This window comes from Cupressus sempervirens, chromosome 11 (genome assembly GCF_028749045.1).
Source record: "Cupressus sempervirens isolate cs-2001-9-10 chromosome 11, ASM2874904v1, whole genome shotgun sequence".
Classification (NCBI taxonomy): domain Eukaryota; kingdom Viridiplantae; phylum Streptophyta; class Pinopsida; order Cupressales; family Cupressaceae; genus Cupressus; species Cupressus sempervirens.
Window position 1 is genome coordinate 428217015 of NC_143128.1, and position 16518 is coordinate 428233532.

The following is a 16518-nucleotide window of genomic DNA, read 5'->3' on the forward strand; positions in this document are numbered from 1 at the left end:
ATTCAAAATTGTTCCTTTCATCAACAACTTCCAACTTCTTATTACTCCCTTTGAATTACTTTTCTTATAGCTTCCTTTTTCAAAGTATCAAGTGATCATTTTCTTTGCTGATATACTATCTCTGTTGTCCCTTTTTAATATATTATCCTAATTGTGCTATTTTCTCCCTCTTAGTCGTTATTTCTCCTTCTCTTTCTTTTCTACTATTTTTCCCTCTTCTCTCTTTTTTTTTATCCTTCTGATTTGATCAGTTTCTGCTATTTCTCCCTCTTTGACAACAATGCTAAAGACATATTATAGCAACATCTTAATTATATAGATATAGAATTTTTAGTAGCTCTAATTCCTCCCTCTATCACCTCACTTGTGACTGATTTGGAATTTCAGCACTTTGATTACTTCAGGTGAAACCTAAAGTAAGATCATCTGCATCAATTTATGTCATTCAACAATCAACCTATTTGATGTAGGGTAGTCCTATTGTTACTTAAATAGCCTCAAATAGGGGTATTAACCCTAGTTTACCTCTAAGATATTCATATTCATCTTTAGGTAATGATTTTCTAAAGATGCCAATGATTTTCTCCTTTGAATTGACATACTCCAACTTCACCTCTTTGTCTTCAATTAGCTCTCTTACATAATGATACTTGGTTGCAATGTACTTTGTTTTGGTGTGCATCACTGGATTCTTTGATATATTGATGGCACTAGCTAGTATTATCACAATAAAAAATCATAGGTTTTGTTATCTCTTCCTTCATACTAGTAGATGCTCAATCCATACAATATTTGTACAGTTTATGGTAGTTGCAACATATTTAGCTTCAGCTATGATTTTTGAGGTACAACTTTGCTTTTTACTAGTCCAAGTAAGTAGTCTTCTCCCTAAAAAGAGTGCTCCTCCACCGGTACTTTTCTTATCATCTATATTTCCTCCCCAATCAGCATTAGTGTAGGCTTTTAATTCAAACTTTTCATTTTTCTTATAGTATAAGCTAAAGTCCTCTATTCCTTTTAAGTACCTCATTATTCTTTTCACTGCCATTAGATGATTTTCTCTTAGGTTTGCAAAAAATCTTGCAACTATTCCAATAGACAATGCAATATCAGGTCTACTACTATGTACAACATATTGTAACTTACCAATCATTAACCTATATAGTGTCTGATTCACTTCAACCAACTCATCATTCTTTGATAACTTATGTCCTGTTATCATGGGTGTACTCACTGGTTTTGAATCTTCCAATCCAAATGTTTTTAGTATCTCCTTGTTGTACTTTGACTAGGTAACAAATATGCCATACTTTAGTTGATAAAATTGTATTCCAACAAAGAATTTGATTTCACCAAATATTGACATCTCAAACTCATGCTTCATCTAATTAGCAAAATCCTTGCATAGAGCATCTTTTTCTCCAATATTATATTATCAACAAAGATTTTAGATAATAGTATGTCTTTACTTTTTCTGTCTTGATGTACAGATTGTTGTTATCATCAATTTTTTCAAATCCAATCTTCACTCTGATACTTGTGAAGCCTTTCATACCATGCTCTTGGTACTCATTTTAAGTTATAAAGTGCTTTATGCAGTTTAGATACAATATCCTTGTTGTTGTCCACAAATCCCTGTGGCTATTCTATGTAGACTTCTTCTTCTAAAATACCATTAAAAAATGTAGACTTAACATCCATCTAGTAGACTTTGAATCCTTTATAGGTAGTATATACAAGTAGACTTCTTACTCCTTCTATCCTTGCAATATGGGAAAATGTTTCCCCATAGTCCATTCCTTCTTCTTGGGCATATCCTTTACAAACTCATCTAGCTTTGTTTCTTGTGATCTCACCATTTTCATCAAGCTTGTTCCTAAACACCCACTTGGTACTAATCATATTTTTTTCAACTGATCTTGGAACTAAGCTCCAAGTTTTATTCTTCTCTATCTGGTCAATTTATTCTTTCATAGCTTTGCACCAATCATCATCTTCTAGTGCATCCCTTCTTGGGTTCTTTCTAGCTCAACAAGCATGATTCATTCTTTAGTTTGTTCCTTATCATTGGTTTGGCATCCTTATTTCCAATTATTTGTTTAGCAAGGTGGTGTCTTCTAACATACTTGGATAATCTTGGTTCAGTCCTTGTTTCTACATTTGGTCTTTCGACTTTAGAGTCACTATGTATATTTCTTTCAAGTAACTCAACATCTCTGTCATTTGTACTAACTTTAGAATCAAAATGTGCATTTTCTTCATTCTGCAACTCGACATCTGAATGCAACTTGGTTCTTGAATTTAGTTCAACATTCACTAGCTATGACTCAACAATTATTGAAACTTGTTGTTGAATCTCCACTTGATTGGCAACTTCTTCTTTAGTAGGCATTCCCTCATAGAAGTATACAAATGATTTGTATTCTTCTAATTTTTTGATGGGTTCATCATCACGAACTTCTGTGTATTCATCAAAATTTATATTTGCACTTTTCACAATTTTGTTAGTAATAGTATTTAAACACTTATATGCTTTACTTCTTGTGGAGTAGCCAAGGAATATACATACCCTCATCACTTTTTGCATGAAATTTACCATTTCTAGTATCCTTAAGAATATAGAATTTTCTACCAAATACTTTGAAATGTTTCTCATTGGGTAAGTGACCATACCATAATTCAAAAGGTGTTGCATTCATACCTTTCTTGATTTGTACTTGGTTTAGGGTGTAGACTGTTATACTTACAACTTCTCTCTAGTACTTTAGAGCAACATTCTTCTCCATCATGAGTGTTCTGGCACAATCCATTAGTAATCTATTTCTTCTCTCAATAATTCCATTCTGTGAAGGGGTTCTTGGTGCAAAAGTTTGTCTTTTGATTCCTTAGTCATTAAAGAACATCTCAAATTCTCTTGATGTGAACTCTCCTCCTCTGTCTGATCTTAAACATTCTAGACTCTTTCTTGTTTATTTTTCAACTCTTGCTAGAAACCACTTAAACATTTGAAAGGCATTAGATTTTGCTTTAAAAACATGACTATTATCATTCTAGAGTAATCAACTACAAACAAAATTATATACTTGTCTCCTTTGTAACTTTTTACTTCTATAGGTATACACAACTCAGTATGAACAATCTCTAACACTTCTTTAGAGGTATAGGTTTTACTTTTGAAACTTAACTTAGTCATTTTTCCTAGCTAACATTATTTACATATTACATTGTCAATCTTTTTCAGTTTAGGGAAACCTCTTACTTTCTTCATATTGTTGGTACTACTCAAGTTATCAAAGTCGACATAACATAGCCTTTAATGCCATAGCCAAACATCATCAAATTTTACAATAAGACAAATAGCATCCTCTATGTCTAGGTAAAATAGATTGCTTCTAGTTTGATCTCCTTTTCCTATCAGATTTCTATTTTTGTCATATATCTTGGTAGTTTTATTTCCAAACTCTACTTTGCAACCTACATTACTTAGTTATGACACAATCAACAAGTTGTAATTCAATCCTTCAACATAATATGCATTATCACATGAGATCTTTTTAGTAAGATTAATGAAACCCAACCTTTTATTAGACATGGAGCATCATTACCAAATCTAACACTATTTCCATCATATTGGATTAAGGTGACAAACTTACTTTTGTCTCTTGTCATGTGATGTGAGCATCCACTGTCAATGATCCATTTGTCATTCTTGTTCACATAGGTTATAAGTGCAGTTGCCTCATCTTCATCAGACTCATCCTTCATTACAACATAGACTACCTCATCATCATTTTCATCTGAATCATCTTCTTCTACAATGTAGCACTTTTTTCTTTTGTCTACACTCTTTGCTATCTTCATTTCTTTTGCCTTTGTATTTGTCATTTCCTTTGTAGTTTCTCTTTTCTAGAAACCTAGTAACAATATGTCCAACTTCATTCCAATTGAAACAAATAATGGGTAGTTTACCTTTAAATTTGCCTTTTCGTCTGTGGAATCTTCTTGCCAACAGTGCTTCTAGTTGATTGACATCCTCTTTATCAATTTCACTATCACTAGACAGATGTTTTATCCTTCTCTTCTTCCTCTTCTTCTTCTCATTAGAATCTTTCAGCAATAGCTTGGCCTTGAAAGCAAATCCAAGACTTTCTAGCCTGTAGTTTTCAAAGTTGGATAACTCAAATGTAGTGAGTCTTTCTACTAGACCTTCAAGGGTTAGATTGTTCCCTGGAATGCATCTCAATTCCTGTATAGCATATACTCTAATAGCATAGATAGGTAGTTAAGTTCTTAAGACTTTACTTAGAATAGTGTCATCATCAATATTACTAGTTGCACCTTTTATAGCACTCACAACTTCTTTTATTCTAGCAACATATTGAGCAATGTTCTCACCTTCCTCCATTCTCATGTCATCAAACTTACCTTAGGGGCTCTTTGACTTGGCTCTTTTTACATTTTTATCTCCTCCATAGATGGTTTGTAGTCCTTCCCACATCTTGTAAGTAGTTGTTCATCCCTTGATGTCATCAAATTTTGCATAACTGAGGGCAAATGTAATCTCTAACATTGCATGATTGTGCTCCTTCTTCTTCATATCTTCAATAGTAGGCACACCAATTGGATCAACATTCCACTATAATTGAAAATTTTGCATGGTCTCCTATTCCTCTAAAATATAATCTAATTAGACTTTACCATGAAAGGAATTTTTCTTTGTTGAGCTTGGGCACTTCTCTCTTGGACATCTTAATCTATGCTTCTAGCACCTTCAAACTAGTTCAATCAATAGATGGCTCTGATACCAATTGTTAGAAATTCTTTAGAGTAATTGAGAGGGGGTGGTGAATTAGTTATTCAAGGTCTAGATGTACTAATAAAACTTTTTACTTCATCTTAGTGAACCCATTAATCATTCATGCATCCAAGCTAACCACTCAAACTTGCAAGTTACTGATAAATAAACATGTAACAATAATTCATGAATGATCAACACACACATAACATAGTGATTTAATGTGGAAATCCAATTTGGGAAAAACCACCAGTAACATGCTACTTCTTTCTCACTCTTCTAAAGTGATGCCCTTTGAAAGGCCAACCCTGTTAAAGGCTGTAACACACACCATTAAGTGTGACCTAGTTAAGGGATTTCACTTGATTGTAATAAAATCTCATCTTGTTACCAAAGGTGCATTACAATGGTAATAATTTATCATGCTGACATTTAAGAAGTTCATTGAAAGGATTTACAATAAAGCATTTTCTTCCTATTCATAGATGCTTCCTAATTATTTTCTTAAGGCATTGCAAATGGCCCTAAAAGAACCTTAACTCTTTCCTAGCTACTGGAAAAACATGGAAACAATTGATATAGAATCACATCAATAGTACTTCGAACAAGACTAAATGAAACTTTCCTAAACCAGATATGCCCAACTAATATTAGGTGAATGCTACCAATGAAATCCAAAAAATACAGTAAAAAATAATGATACTATTAACATCTTTTATTTTCCCATATTGCCACAATCCAAATGCTTTTTCACCAAGAAAAACTTCTTAAAAGGAACAAGTTCTAGCTAACATCAAAATACCCTCATTAAATTATATATAGACTTCACATTGGGTGATTATCCTTGTCAGTATTTCTAAAATCCTCCCTTTAATCAAGAACATTTTTTGAGTGATTAGTATATTTAATAAAAGTTTTTAAAACATGCATGACAATATTAATGGGAAATTAAAAAGTACAACACTTTATCAACATCAAATTACTTTTTCCTCTACTAGGCTATTCAATGCATTTCTTTTCAGCCCTAAATACATATGTTTTTTAGTTAGCAAAGACATCTATAGTTAGAAATAATAATATTGTTCGTTACAGTTCACTTAAAAATTAGAAAGATAGCACTCTCATGACTTGGATAATGAGATAAGATATTTGAATAACTCAAATAACTATTATCCAATACCTAAAAATAATTAGTATAGCATATCATAAACTCGATAAATTATAATCTTACATACATGAAAACAAAAAAAGCAACAACAGGCCTCTTTGGCTTGTTTAGGTCCTTGGCTATCTTTTTCTTATTCTACTTTTTACTAGATCTTTCCTCTTTAGTAGTGGGCTTCTATTTTCCAATTTTCCTATTAAAAGTAAGAAGAATCAAGGATACTTATTGAATAATTGAGGACATTAAATAATCTAAAATTCTTCATGGAATTAATTGATAATTATTGCTAGAGATTTAGATGAACCTTGCTTTGGAAAATTTTGAACCAGTTAATGTATTTTAGCAACTTTATTTTATTCAATCACAAGTGCTTTCTTACATATTTTACATAATACTTGACCTATAAAAGAGAAAAACTTCACAAGCTAATGAGAACTATCAAGATCATAAATCCACACATCTTTTCCAGAGAATAAAGATTTAACATGACTTCAATCATTATTTAAGTTGTCAGTCTCAAGGTGAAAACATCAGTTATTGGTGGCCAACTGGCTCTAAGTTCTTCATCACATAAAAGCCACTAATAATATGTTTATTTCGCATGATAAGGTCATAGAAAGACTAAATTTTTTAATAACAAGATATTTTATTACATTTTCTTGAAATGGGTAGGGGCAAAGAGACAAATGTGGACCACATTAGGACTCCAATTTATTATCCATCCAATCAAGGATGTCACTAACAACCTCATCTCACTCATGTTCAAACAATAAATCATGAAAAAGTCCTTTGTAAAGCTTTATTGTTTTATGACTTGAAGCTACTTGATCATATAAATCTTGAGATGTAGTAGGATCTTTCATGGTGTCCATAGTTCCATGGAGGACTAAAAAGGGAAAAATTACTCTTTTCATGTTCTATTACAAAAATGAGCAAATTTGATGTACTTTACAACCTAGTTGCACTCTAATTGGTCTAATGTATACTAGTAGAACAAACTACTTAGCAATAAGTGCTTTTGGATCATGAGATACAAGTGATCTTCTCTTGCTCCGCTCAACTGATAACTTGGTAAAACAAGTGAAACTAGTGGTTCAATTGCTTGCCATAATTTAAGCATACATTTATCAAATTCATTTTTATCTGAATATAAGATTTAAAAAAAACTAAAATCTTGTTATAATTTTCTCAGTCTTAAAGCTGGTTTGAACCTTTTATTTTTATTTTTTAATGTTAACAACTTGTTAATTATTTTGTAAAGAAATCAATTTATGTATAAGTGCCAAGATTAATGTATTGAACCCCTGACCTATATTGATAGATGCCCCTAACATCATAGTACTCAGTTATAAGTTGCATATTTCTTAAATCATCTTTGAATAGTGTAATATAGGGTAGATTCTTTTAAAAACAAATCTAGTTCAAAATTTAGTGTCTTACCAAAAAAATTGGATGTGTAGTCCACACACATAGTGCTGGAGAAGTTGTGACAATTCCTCATACCATTTTCTTAATGTTAGGCTCTAATGCTACCTTCAAACATGTATTATATGAAAGTCAAGGTGAGTAGGTGCTAGAAACATTTAATAATCATATTTACAATAAACAAATGACAAGAGGTAGAAAAGTAATGTGTTTAATTAGTTTAGGATTGAAAACTAGAATTAGTAAATCCAACTTATTTAGAAAAATCATGTCAGCTAAGGAATTATCCAAGCAAGATCTTAATAATCTGAACCATTAAATCAAGAAGTAAAGAATACTACCTTCAAGATAATTGCCTCACCTATTGAGTGGCCAAACAAAAAGCATGGTACTCCTGGGTTCTTTGATCTTACTTTTTGTAGTATCATTTTCTATAGGATAAGGTGGTGTAATATATTATTGAATGATAATAATATCTTCCTATATTTGTTAAAAATATGGGAACTTGTTTATATATACTGTGCCTTCAACAACCTAATCCAATAATAGTACATATCCACATAGCCCATCACTACCACCATGGCTTATAAAACCAAATGATTAAATAAGTATTCCCTACAAAGGACATCGAGGCCTAAAAAGAAACTTCTATAGCTAATGATTAGTATTCCTTATTAAGGAGAAATAAAGTGATATCATGTCAACTCTTAGCAGGAGCTAAAGTATTTTGTACTCATTGGATGCTTATAATAAATTACAATAAAGTATATAGATCAATATTTGTAATACATAATGAGCTAATAGTGGGTTTTTATGAAAACTGATTTAAAACTATGCAGTTCAAATAAATTGAGTCAAAAGTGTTGCACAAAATAATAGAACTAGGTTTCTGCCCATAGAAATTACATCAGAAGAACGTAAAAAAATGTTAATAAAAAAATGCATATTTTTTATTCAAATGAGACATCCAAAGAAAGGCATTAATGCTCACAAAAATAGAGAAACACATATAGACACAATAAACAAAAAAAAAAAAAAAAAAAAAAAGACATGGATACTAATAGTTGAGCATATGCTCTACCACAGCCACATAATTCTATTCATTTTCTCTTCAGATCCCATGGTGATCATGATATTGGATCCATCTTCCACACTACCTTTAACAACCTTAGACTTTGCTTAGATAGCCCCAAACTTCTTGTATTTCCCATTTAAAATAGAGTAGTAATAGCATCGCTCTTTCTACAAAAAAATCAAAATTCAAAATCATGATTAATTTAAGAAGCAAAATGATATAAAGAAAATATAGTCCAAGAAAAGTATGCATACATTACTTGTGTTTCCTTGTACATTTAGATAAATTGAGAGGATAGTGTTCATTCAATTTTTTAAAATTTTAACATTTACAAAAATGAAAAACTTGAAAAACTTGTCTATACATTACATCAACTTCCATACAATTACAATAGCACCACAAGGATAATTACCCCAAATTGTTCAACCAAAATTATGATATAGACTCACAAATCAATTTCTTGTTTTGACTTGCACAATGGTCTTCATGCAGTCATCATATTCATGATTCTTTGTTTTCTTGTAACATTTAGTATTTATAAGAATGATTGATGACCTACAATTTATCTATCAACAACAAGATAACATAAAAGTGGAAGACTCTTCAAAACCCATGATATTGAATTCAAAGAAGAAATTTACATTTCTAGAAATGAATTGTGTAACTATGTAGAGACATTTTTCATAATTGACTACTAGCAACAAGATACTTGTAATGAAAATAACAAATAAGTATCATTATTCCTTCATTTTTTGATCTAATCTTTCTATGTTCCTCTTTTTTAGAGCTTAGTGTCACTCTTAACATTTATGAAATGCTCTATTCAAATCTCTTACAACCACCTTCAAAGCCTTGTTTTATTACTATCAAGTTATAGATCTCATCATGCACAATTTTGTAATACCACAAATGTACAATTACAATGCAATGTAAATTATGATTTTATTTTTACATATACAAAGATTATTCTCTTCTCTAGAATCAATCTATAATCCTCAAAAAGTGAGTTTTTCAATTACCATACATAACTGCTAAAACCAAATAAGTTGAGAACAAATCAGACTACCTTACACACACACACACCCCAAAGAAATATCCTCTTAAATCAAATTATTCTAGATACCTTAGGTGCAAAGCAATGAATGGTGGATTTCCCTATATTATACCAAGAAGAGTGCAAGACAAACTCTAAATAGGTTCAACAACCTTCAATGCCTAGTAATTAGCATGGCAACAGAGCTTCTAAATTGAATTAAAATAACTCAAGAAAAAAATTGGAGAATTGAGCAAATTTATAGGCACAGGTACCAAGGCAACTAATCTACTTTTCAACTATTCACATCAAAACATGAATTTGTCTAAATCATTAATAGAGAATTGTTGAGGGAATACTCAAGAAATGTTTAAAATTCTACCCAATAAGATTCTCCTATATGATAGTATCAGTGATAATCAATTCCTGATGGTAATCAACAAAGACTTCTTAGCTCAAGTGACAGTCTAGGATCTGAATAAATAAAATTATCAGTAATTAATAACCTATCTATTTTCCTCTCACTGCTCAAAAGAGGTAAAATTGAAAATAGTCTGATAATGTGTAATCTTGCATAGCTATTGATAATACTATAATATCTCATCAAGGAGAATTTAATAATTTATATGTGCATTCACCATAGCCACTCAGGCAACAACAAGACAACACTATATCAATGCTAATAAATAATCTCCATTATACATTTTCCATATGTATAAATCTTGTGTAATGGGTTCCTCATGTACATTCTATTTACATGTGCAGCTAACATGGCCACCTGGGGAGTAGTAAGCCAACATTGTACCAATGCTAATCGATAATATACATTATACATTTTCCACATGTATAAAGCCTATGTAATTGGTTCTTCCTATGTATTTTTCTTACATGTACAATCACCATCTCTATCAGGATAGCAACAAGCCAACACTATACCATATTTCTTTAAGATGAGAATGACCTTCATCTAGAAGAGCTATAGATGCTAATCAATAATATCCATTATAAATTTTCCACAGGCATAAAACCCATATGATTTTTTCCTCCTATGTATTATGCAAAGCTCACACTCTATAGAGGTCAACAATATATATGTACACAAATTAATAAATTATACTTTGGAAGTGTCTTTTTTACTACATCCTTCACAATTCCCTAGCTACCTAAAACTTGTAGAGAACATTCAAAAATTGGTTTATTATGTTGGCATGCATCACTCAAGATATTAGAAAACTTCTTCTAGTTACAAGCAGTCTCTGCCATACATTTGTTATATGGAACAATCCTATGTCATCAATTCCCCTATTTATTATCCAGATCATATAGCCTAGAGAAGTTAACAACTAAAAGGATAATTGCACTCTGAAAGTGTTCCCCCTTCATCTCCCTCAACTTGCCTCAATCACCCAAAGCCTAAAGATGTCATTCAACTATTCAAATGTTGATGTTCTTAAGTTGACATGCATCACTCTTTGAGAAAAGCCTATATCATAAGCTCTTGTTCATAGCCTAGAGAAATTATCAACTAAAAAGATAATTTCATTCTAAAATTATTAGCCCTTCATCATCTCCCTCAACTTGTCCCAATTACCCAAAACTTAAAGATAACATTCAGAAATCAATGTTCTTTTGAATGATAGATGACACACACAACATTAGATATTAGCATGCTTTAGCATGTCAAGAGTGCACTTTCTTCTATCTTCTCTTCTTCTATGTTTCCACAAATGTTCTTGAAAATTTTGTTTTTGATTAGATAAATAGGTTTTACAAGGATCTTGAAACCCAAGAGTTAATACAAATTAGGCTGAAAATAAGTGTTAGAAGCCTAGCCACAAAAGAAACAAGTCTAAAGGTTGAAGTAGCACAAGGCCCAGCTAAATAAACAAAGGCCAAACCAAAAAGACAAAAAGAAATAGCCAAAATCCAAAATGAAAAGCTAGCCAAAAAGGAAAATAACAAGAACTACTCCTCGATCTTTCTTTCTAGCTCCTGCATGACCTGTGTAGCCTCCTATGCCATCTTGTTCTCCTCGACGTCCTACTGGTGAGTCCTAAGATCTTCCTAGTCCAGCATAGAAAAGGTGATACCAGTGGTATTATCTTCATTGAATTTGGCTTTACCCCTGTCTTTTCCTTCCACACCCCCCTGGATGCCTCTATCTTTTAGCCACTAAATCAAAGATAAAATGTTGTTATTGATCAAGTTGAGCAATGAGATCATCTGGTTCTTGAAAAATTTGTTGTTCAATGAAGAAAATTAATGATTTTTCACCCATGGAAAGCAAATTCAATCAGTAATTCATTTGGGCCTAGGGGAATGAAGTTCATTTTTCTTAGGTTGAAGAGTTTTTTGAGAAAATAAGTGCATAATTAAGGCTATGCAATTTACTAAGACCTTATGTCTTGAGAGAAAAATTACTATTTATAGATTGCTCCTATGGATTGATATTAGCTAGTATTTTAAATAAATCCAGAACTTGATATATAATTGTGTATGTCAATTAACAAGCATGATGAGATAGGAAATCAAATATATTGATTATGTTTTAGACAAAATGTTAATCTAAAAAATCATGCTATCTCATAATTCAATGTACATCAATACCAAGAGACAATGTTAAAAAATAATGAGCTCACTAGGACATATGAAACATTAGGGTCAACGCTTCAAATAAACTAACCAACTATGATACCAATCCACTTATTTGATAGATTTATATCATCAAACCACCAAGACCTGACTGTAGCTTTGACATTACATGTGAAGCAAATGTCCAAGATGCAAAATTCAGCACCTATTTCTTCCCATTTGAAAACATTGACCCATGAATGGTGAATATCAAACATCCCATCCACATGTCATTTGTATGCTAAAAAGGAGTTCTAACATGTTATACTAAGACTTAATATCCACTTGCCTTTCCACCCAAAGTGCATTATTTAAAAATAATATACTTGCCTTTTTGGCATTTGGTAAATCCAATCATTTTTGCAATGCTTAAGCTCAAACAAACTCCCATCACTAGAAGATAATCAATGTTAAACTTGAGTAGGGACACAATTCCTTGGGCTAAAAAAACAACAGCTTGCAAAATAAATAGGTAGAAATAAGATAGGACATAACAACAACTATGACAAGAATTAACCAATAAGGCAGTTGAAATAGAATTTTATCGGTAGGTTGACAACTTTCTATCCAAGATATGCAATTGTGGCTCATATTTTATGTGAAATAGAATGTAATGGGTATGTTGGTAGTTTTTTAAGCTAGTTTTGATTTCAAGTCCTTTTCTCTTTGGTGATGGCAAACTAGTATTTTGGCCTTTTGGATTATACATTGGTTAGGCAATGTAGGTATGTATTTTGGATTGGAAAGTTATAAGATTTAATATTCTAGTTATTGTGTAAAGGATTTTATAATAGTTGTGTAAGTTTTTATGGTGTTTTACATTAAATTATATAATTTATTCGTAAAATAATAGAATGAAATAAAGTTTCTTTATTATTTCTTATAAACCATAAAAGAATATAGTAGTTTGATGTTTTGAACTTTGAAGATGGAATTATATAACATTAGTTATGCTCATATGTTGGTTCTAGAATTTGTTTGATGCCATATACAAAAGGTCATTTATTTATCTTCAATTCATTTGTATTATATGGTATGGTTTCTACTTTGCATTATGCTATTTACTTACTCCTCCAAAACACCTCTTTGTGACTTTAGATTGAGCTCACTCAATTATGGGGAGGCATAAGAATGATCTCAAATTTGGAACCTCAACTTAAACTTATGAGTAGTTATGAGTGGCCTAGTTCATATTTCATGCAATCTTCTAGTTGCTATGAGTGATCTAGTTCATATTTCATGCAATATATTGTTATGTGATGGTATTTAAAAGGTATCCACTATGTATTTAATTTTGAATGGTGGATTTGAAACAAAATATAACTTACTGGTGGAGGATGGTGTGAAGAGAAATAGGAGGATGACTTCTACTGTTTGAAACTGTACTATTATTATTTGAATTGTTGACAACCTACTTCTAATTCATCTGGGCTACCCTGCTTTACATGTGGAGTGAGATCGATTGGGGAAAAAGTGAATAGAAGCTGAAACTACAAGTCATGAACTTTTCTATCTATTGCATGTTATTTGCAAATTTCATGTTCTTGGTGACCTCACTATCAATTTTTCTCTCCATTGTGCTCTTCTTTTGATAGAGTTATTAATCCTCAATTATTTGGAATTGTCATTTATTGTATTGATATGAAGATAATGATTTAATGGTCACTTATTTGGTGACTAATTATGGCCTCCTAAATGAATTTGATGAGAGAATTCCAATTTAGAGACATCCACATATGCTAGACCATTGCTCATGAAAATCCATAGCACAAGTGGATCATTTAATCTTTATAATTAGGGATGACTGGTAGAGAGCATCACATATTGGATAGAGGGAGAGAAAAAGACTCCTCTTTGTAGTATCTATATGAATGATACCATGATTTTAGAGACTTCAAAATATGGAAAAACTTGTGTTATTGTATTGAAAATGTATGGTATCAAAAGCCCTTTTACCAAATACATTTTCTAGACAATAGCATTGATGGAATGCTTGGTAGTTCAACTCTTACAAAATAAAATCAGAAAGGGGGAAAGATTAAATGGGGCTAAATATTAAAGACAAGAATAGAAAAGACCTAGATACCAAACACCTCTATTTTTTCATAATATTTCGAGAGCTTCATAGATTTAATCATTTAAATGAAGCATGAAATAAATAGGGGGCAATATAAATTTTGTGTGAGAAGGAGCTCAACATTATCCAACATGCAAATAGATTACTTAGTATAAATTTTGATCAAAGGTAAAGTGTTGGTAACATGATATAATAATAAGCAAAGTAAAAACCAAAATAAGAGGGCTACATACCATCTATGCAATCTCCACCAATGGTAATGCTAGTTCCAGTTGTCATGAGCATTGTCATTCCAATGATTACAACAAATAAATATTCATATTTTCTATGAAATGCCATTTTTGTAAAAGAAAAAGTTGTAAAATCATATCAGCTTATGATGAATTGATACAATTTTTAGAGAATAGAAATGTATGAACATTTTTACCAAATACTATTAAACTCATTGAGCTTCTATGTTGGATCTCTCTTGTGTGATGAGAATATATTTTTGCACTACATTAATTCATTTCCATGTTAGACACAATGAAACATGAATGCAAATTGATTCAACTCAACTTCAATGAGGATATGAATTTAGACAATCCATACATATTATGACCTTTTTCTACTCTTCCAAACATGTAAAAGGTGAATAAACGGTCCCTAAAATGCGATGTGATCATCATTTTCATTCATTTTACGAACACATTGAATGAAAAATTCAGCAAAGAATAGTTTTTGGGACTAGAATTTCAATTGACTAATAATATAATTTCACCTCTCTTAGAAGTTTATTAAAGAGTTAGTAGTGATGGAGCCCTATTTTTTTGCAAAAAATTATGGCCTCCACTTAAGAGATGATGTTGAAGATTTGATGAAGTATTATGGCCTCTTGTAAATCTAGTTTTAAGAACAACATTAGGAAACATTTAGTCACCTAATTATTGGTTAATATGCTCATTGTTCAAATTAAAAGAAACTTAAAATGTTATCAAATGAAGGCTTCCTTTAAACATCACATACTCATACATTGCTTTCTTTGCTACCATCTTTGAATAGCAATACCAATTCTAAGAACCAAAAGAGGAAGAGGAGAAATTAATTCAATAAAGTTGGAATATGGATAAAAGTTTACAACTCTTTCCATGGTATATAAATACAAAGAAAATGAGTTACCTTGGTTTGGATGTAGTAATGAAGGTTGCTCTAGTAGTCCTCATCGACTATGGTTTACAAATTTCTTATGGGGTTGAGGTTTTTCAAAGCAACTGTCAAATGACTACTAGAAATTAGAACACTAAGGAGGGCTATAATTATCTAATTAGAAAACAACTAAGACCAAAGACAAACATTTATTTGAAATAAGGATTGTTTGTATGGTGGCTTGTGGACTACAACATCATCTATTATCGTATGGGAGTTATGGTAGGAGAAAAATAGACTCATTTTTAAAAATAAAAGGATAGGATAGGAACAACTTAATGACAAGATGGAGGCTGCCATTATCAATATTATGAATTATAGAATATTGAATATGCAAAAAGTGGCAGAAAAGATGACTTACTAGGATGAGAAGGTGAGAGGTAGATGGATTGGGTTCAAGATTCCTTGGTATGTTACTTTTAGCTTCAATTGGTTTTGAGAATACTTTAATATTCTCTACTTAACAAGGCCAACCATGTGAAGGTGGAATCTCATCTAGCCTCACCCCTCCCCTAAAATCAATCTAAATTACTCATTATCATTAAATTACATACTTCATTCATCCATTTATGAACTAAACATTCGATCAATACAATCACATAACATTCATTAATATGATATAAAATTCATTAATACACAATATTAATCAAGATTTTATTAAAACATAACAATATTCAGTAACATGAAATAAAAATCAATATTAATATGCAACATTCATAGATAATTACTTACAAAAAAGTTTATCAAAGAGTGTTTTTAAAACATCATTTCTTCTTTTTGTTTTTCTTAGCTTTGTTAAGAAAAAGGTTGATAGGAGCATCAATATCTTCCTTATTCTCCTCCTCTTGTAGCAAATGTAATATCAAATTATGATGCCTCCTCCTATTTGGAGGAGCAGGAGGTCACTGCACTAAAGGGGGCTCTATTGCAAGAACACGTAAATGAGTTAAACAATTGGCATACTCTTTTTCTTTTTTTAACTATTACAAGTATTTAATTAAGTAATACAACATAACATGCAATTTTCTTACTTGAAAATGCCACATCATGTACATTAACATTTTGATCTGCTGCCATGTCAACATGCTAAACATTTGGAACATGCTTTAAAATATTCAAAAAAAGGATATAC

The 16518-nt window shown here is 31.3% G+C and overlaps 1 pseudogene; it reads right to left on the bottom strand.

Annotated features, from left to right (window-relative positions):
• Positions 1-6658: 6658 nt before the first annotated feature.
• On the bottom strand, positions 6659-7973 carry LOC149530259 (caffeoylshikimate esterase-like; annotated as a pseudogene).
• Positions 7974-16518: the final 8545 nt, after the last annotated feature.